Source organism: Nomascus leucogenys, chromosome 19 (assembly GCF_006542625.1).
Source record: "Nomascus leucogenys isolate Asia chromosome 19, Asia_NLE_v1, whole genome shotgun sequence".
Lineage (NCBI taxonomy): Eukaryota > Metazoa > Chordata > Mammalia > Primates > Hylobatidae > Nomascus > Nomascus leucogenys.
In genome coordinates, this window is record NC_044399.1 from 57,619,278 (window position 1) to 57,625,837 (window position 6,560).

Sequence of the window (6,560 nt, forward strand, 5' to 3'; positions counted from 1 at the left end):
GGCGGAGGTTGCAGTAAGCCGAGATGGCACCACTGCACTCCAGCCTGGGCGACAAAGTGAGACTCTATCTCAAAAAAAAAGAAAAGGAAGTGGCGCGGTGCTTCAGAGAAGGGATGAGACACTTTGTGTGGGAAAAGAATGGATCTAAGCTGCCTCTGATGTTTTGAACGCAGTGACTGTGAGAGGGATGAGAGCCAGGGAGTTTGTGGCTGCTCTTGTGCTCTTGCAGTCAAGTGGGCAACCTGAACTCAGGTGGCAACAGTAGGAGTGGTGGCAAAAACACAACAGAGAAGGGGCGGATGCCTAGAGAGATTGTGAAGGCAGGTGATGTTTGTGGGGCAGGTGTGACCAAAATTGTGTATATGTCCTTTCACTAACAAAACTTTCTTGTGTCCCTGCAGTCTCATTGATGACCTGAATAAGCAATTCCATGTAAATCTAGAGAGGCCTGTTGAGATAAGTTAACTAAGACCAAGAAAGAAAAATAGGGTATTTTATGCCCTCCTTGCTCTTCCCCTAGTAGTGAGAAGAGATTAAAGCAACAGGGTTCATTCAGTTCCCTCATTGCTTTCCTCCCTTCTTAGAGACCCCACAGGGTTTTCCTGACCACCAGAAATGACAAAGGCCTTCAAGGAGAGTGAGTTCAACCCAGGTAAGGGGCCTGGAGAACTCAGGGCAATTTCCCTATAGGGTCCGTATTGCTATTTGTGACCTCCTAAGCTGTTTGCTTTCCTCCTATGTGCACACACAAAATTCTACCCTTGTGGCAAATGAAAAAGCCGTGGTCCCATTTGGTAGATCTCCCCCAGAAGCAGCGCGTCTCCTTGGCATGAGCCTTTAATTTTGATTCAAAGAAGCAAATGGTGCAGAGTATCTGCCTTGAGATATATGTGAAGCCAAAAACCAATGGTCCTGGGAAAACCAGATCCTAAAGATCTGCTCAGAAACTCAACTCTAAGCCCCTTATCAAGTTTTGATTCCTCACAGCAACATGAAGGACTGCGATGGTTAATACTGAGTGTCAACTTGATTGGATTAAAGGATGCAAAGTATTGTTCCTGGGTGTGTCGGTGAGGGTGTTGTCAAAGGAGATTAACATTTGAGTCCGTGGGCTGGGAGAGGCAGACCCACCCTCAATCCAGGTGGGCACCATCAAATCACCTGCCAGCATGGCCAGGATAAAAGCAGGCAGAAGAACATGGAAAGACTAGACTGGCTAAGTTTTCTGGGCTCCATCATTCCCCCCATGCTGGATGCTTCCTGCCCTTGAACATTAGACTCCAGGTTCTTCAGCTTTTGGATTCTCGGACTTACAGCAGTGATTTGCCAGGGGCTCTTGGGCCTTCAGCTACAGACTGAAGACTGTACTATCGGCTTCCCTACTTTTTTTTTCTTTTCTTTTTTTGGGAAAGAGAAAACGCCTGTTGCCCAGGCTGGAGTGCAGTGGCACAATCTCGGCTCACTGCAACCTCTGCCTCTCAGGTTCAAGCGATTCTCTTGCCTCAGCCTCCCAGGTAGCTGGGATTACAGGCACGCACCGCCACGCCTGGCTAATTTTTGTATTTTTAGTAGAGACAGGGTTTCACCATGTTGGCCATGCTGGTCTCAAACTCCTACTTCAGGTGATCCGCCTGCCTCAGCCTCCCAAAGTGCTGGAATTACAGGTGTGAACCACTGCACCTGGGCGGCTTCCCTACTTTTGAGGTTTTGGGACTCAGACTGGCTTCCTTGCTCCTCAGCATGCAGACTGTCTATTGTGATCATGTGAGTCAACTCTCCTAATAAACTCCCCTTCATTTATACATCTACCCTATTAGTTCTGTCCCTCTAAAGCACCCTAATACAATGACCCTGTCCTGTTTGCTTTTCAAACTCACTTCCCACCTCTGCCCAATGTGATATGTGCTAAAGCCCCTCCCTCTAACATTCCTGCCTCTGTAACCTTGCATAGGCCTTTCCTTCTGCTTGGACTTTGCCTGTAATCTACCTGCACCTATCCCATTCTTACCTCTCTTCCAGATCCTTCCTCCTTCTCAGGAGGACACACCTTAAAACCAAATTGTGCACTATTTTGTAGTAATGGCTCATATGACAGTATTTTTTTCCTGCCTTCTCAGTGGGATTGTGAACTTCATGGGGGTAGGGAACATTTCTTGTTCATGTCTAAAAGCACTCAATACCTACTTACTGCATTAAACTTAAATTTTAAATTTGCAACAAATGTATCACACTAATGGAAGATATTAACAGTAGAGGAAACTGTTGGGGGGCACATAGGGATTCTCCATACTGTCGGCTCGATTTTCTATAAACTTAAAAATAAAGTCTATTAATTTTTAAAATATTTAATTTCATATTTTTTTCCAAACCCTGAGTATTTTCTCCTTCAAGAGACAGAAGAAATCAATGAAAGAAAAAGGCAAAGAGGGGATTTAAAAGGTAGGCTGACATACAAAAGTCAGTTGTGGCCAGGCATGGTGGCTCATGCCTATAATCCCAGAATTCTGGGAGGCCAGGGTGGGCGGATCACTTGAGCTCAGGAGTTCAAGACCAGCCTGGGCAACAAGGCAAAAACCCTGTCTCTACAAAAAATAGAAAAATTAGCCAGTATCATAACTTGTCTCAAAATAAATAAATAAATAGATTAAAATTTGAAATAAAATAAAATAAAATTTTAAGTCAATTGCTTTCCTATATGCCAGCAGTTAACAATGGGAATTTGAAATTTAAAACACAATACCATTTACATTAGCATCAAAAAGAGAGAGAGAAAGAGTTATGTATAAATCTAACAAAATATGTACAAAATGTATATAAGGAAAATAAAATTCTGATAAAATACATAAAAAAATCTAAATAAATGGAGAGATATTTCATGTTTGTGGATCAGAAGACTCAATAATGTTAAAATGACAGTTCTTCCCAGCGTGATCTGTAGATTCAGCACAATCCCAGTCAAAATTCCAGCAAATTATTTTATACATGTTGACAAACTGATTCTGAAGTTTCTGTGGAAAGGCAAAAGACCCCAAGTAGCTAACACAATCTTAAAGAACAAAGTCAGAGGATTGACACTACAGGCTTAAAAATATACTACAAAGCTACAGCCATCAAGACTGTGGAATTGGCAGAAGAATACACAAATAAATCAATGGAATCTAATAGAGGGCTCAGAAATATACTCACTCAAATATAGTCCACTGATAACACAGGAGCAAAGACAATTCAATGGGAAAAAAGGATAGTCTTTTAAATAAACGGCCCTAGAACAACTGGACAACCACATACGAATAAATGAATCCAGACACAGATCTTACACCTTTTACAAAAATTAACTCAAAATGGATCATGAACATAAACATAAAATTCAAAACTATAAAACATCTAGAAGATAACGTAGGAGAAAATCTAAGTGACCTTGGGTTTGCTGATGACTTTTTAGATATAATACCAAAGGCATAATTCATGAAAGAAAAAATTGACAAGTTGAACTTCATTATATTTTTTCAATTCTGTTCTGTGAAAAATCCTGTTAAGACAATGAAAAGACAAGCCACAGACTAGGAGAAAATCTTTGCATAACACATATCTGGTAAAGACTGTTATCCAAAATATACAAGGCTTAAAATTTAATAAAAAGAAAATTCGATTTTTTAAATGGGCAAAAGATCTGAACAGACACCTCACCAAAGATATACAGATAGCAAATAAGCATGTGAAAAGATGCTAACATCATATGTCATTAGGGAGCTGCAGATTAAAACAACCATGAGATGCCACTACACACCTATTAGAATGGCTAAAATCCTAAACACCAACACCACCAAATGCTGGTGAGGATGTGGAGCACAGGAACTTTCATTCATTGCTGGTGGGAATGCAAAATTATAAGGCCACTTCGGAACATCACTTGGCAGTTCTTACAAAGCTAAACATAGTCTTACCATATGATCTAACAATCATGCTCCTAGGCATTTACCCAAGTGATATGAAAACTTATGTCCACATGAGAACCTATACATGAATGTTAGTCGGAGCTTTTTTCATAATTGCCAAAATTGGAAACAACCAAGACATTCTTCAATAGGTGAATGGATAAACAAACCATAGTACCTCTATACAAGGGAATATTATTCAGCGATAAAAAGTAATGAGCTATCAGGCCACGAACAAACGGAGAAAACTTAAGCGCATATTGTTAAGTGAAGAAGCTAGTCTGAAAAAGCTGCGTGAAACTATGGAGACCGTAAAATGATCAGTGGTTGTCAGGGCTGGGAAAGAGAGCAGGAAGGATGACCAGATGGAGCACAAGAGACTTTTAAGGGCAGTGAAACTATTCTGTATGATACTGTAAGGGTGGGCATGACATTATGCATTCGTCAAAACTCATCGAATGTAAAACACAAAAGTGAATCCTAATGTAAACCATGGCTTTTGTTCATAATAATGTAGCAATAGCTATTCATTGATTGTAAGAAGAAAAAAAAAGTCAATTATGAAGCATTTTTAATACTCCTTTTAGGTTTGGAGTGCTGAACTGACTTTCTGATCATTCTATTATGTAAAAAAGGTTGCATTCCTGTAAAATATGTCAAAGTTGCCTCATTATATATCCGGTTACTGAAACCCACACTCATCTGTCTAAAATAATGCTACACTGTGTTCAGGATACTCACCTCTGCCTTAGCAGAAATTAGTTTCATCAGAGGGCTGGGTGGACAGGAGATTGGTTTTCTACTGAGACTTACCCAAACCATGTAACTGTCTTCTCAGTGTCACGTAGAAAAAGAATTTTCAGTCCCTTATGGGTCTTTCTCAGTGAGAGTACAGATTGTTCAGCGTGTTGGTTGGGAGTGCATGGAAATGGGTGTTTTTATACTGCACTTCCTGAGGCCCCTATGCAGATCCAATTACAGAAAGCCTGGTGGTGGTGGCAGGCTTCAGCAGGCCTCCCTTAGAGTCCTCCTTTGAGAGCACCAGCCAGCGTCCCCACAGGCAGCACATACACAATAATGGCATTGTGGAGGTGCTATGGAGACCAGATTTAAAGGGCCGGACGCTATTAATTATGCCCCTTCACCTACCTCATAGGCTGCCAGCAGCAATAGCAGAGGAAGAAGAAACATAAATGGGGCCTGGACTTTCACTTCACAGCAAAGTAGCCCAGGAAGTTTGAGGAGACTCTCTCAGAGTCACTATCAAGTCATTAAGGACCTGGGTCACCCTGCATCCCCATCTGGGGCTCCTTTTATGTCAGTTTTTCTGAAGCTTAGTCCAACTTCTTGAAGTGGGCCGAGAAAAGGCTGTTTCCAGAATTGGATATTGCATCTCTAAAACACAAGCTTCACTGATGTCGTGGAGTCTATGAGACACAAACTTTATCTCGTATGGTGGAATCCGGAATGGTAGGAACAGAGGGAGGGAGCAAGCAGCCCATCGGAGGTCACAAAGCATCTTTGGGTGCTGGGAGTGGTCACTACCAGAGGCTCAGCTTAGGAGGGCAAAACACTTCCCATCTTTGCCCAAACTGCCACATCACCCAGGACAAGGCTGCAGGGGTTTCTTTGACTAATGAGAGACCTGCGGCCCCAGTGTGTTTTGAAATTGTGCTCTCTAACGTACTCTAAGGAACAGAGGAGGTCAGTACAAATTGCTGGTCTTCGTTGATTTTCTCTTCTGCAAACACATCAGCCATCGCTTCACACCCAAGGAAAGAACTGCTGTCCGATGCCAGGCCCAGAGCTTCTTGGTTTGTGGCAAGTCTTTGGAAAGATAAAATCTAACTTCATTCATTTTAGCTGAAAATACCCCGTGGTGGCATTTTTCTGGTCTCCCTACTAAAAATGTGAGCATGACACACAAAACATGGTGCATGGCTCTAGCTCTTAATAAATTCCAAGCCCTTTTGACCAAACCATTACTATGTAATTTCTAGGAGGAAGCTGCTCCCACTAAAAAAAAAAAAAAAGAAAGAAAGAAAGAAAATTCCAGTTATTAGGTATTAGGGTCATAGATCTGTTTTTTGTTTCTCTCTCTTTTTTTTTTTTTTTTTGAGACGGAGTCTTGCTCAGTTACCCAGGCTGGAATGCAGTGGCATGATCTCAGCTCACTGCAACCTCCACCTGCCTGGTTAAAGCAATTCTCCTGCCTCAGCCTCCTGAGTAGCTGGGACTACAGGCATGCACCACCATGCCTGGCTAATTTTTTGTATTTTTAGTAGAGATGGGGTTTCACCATGTTGGCCAGGCTGGTCTTGAACTCCTGACAGGGTCATATATCTATTTAAAAATAAAAAGTATTGTATTAATGGCATAAAGAACATTTAAGAAATTGAGGAGGTATCACTCTGTGGAGCATATCCAGGCGAGGGGAGCCTTGGAGTCTCTGGGACTTTCTTCAAACAGGAAACCATTGGCTAGGAGCTGGGGAGATCACAGTCTCTATTGAAAGACCACTGCTGACAGAATAGAAGCTGCCTATGATGAGTGACTTCTCCCTGCCCTCTTTCAATATGAATGTGAATTCTCAGTCATTGTCTTCCTAATAGAAATCCTTAACCT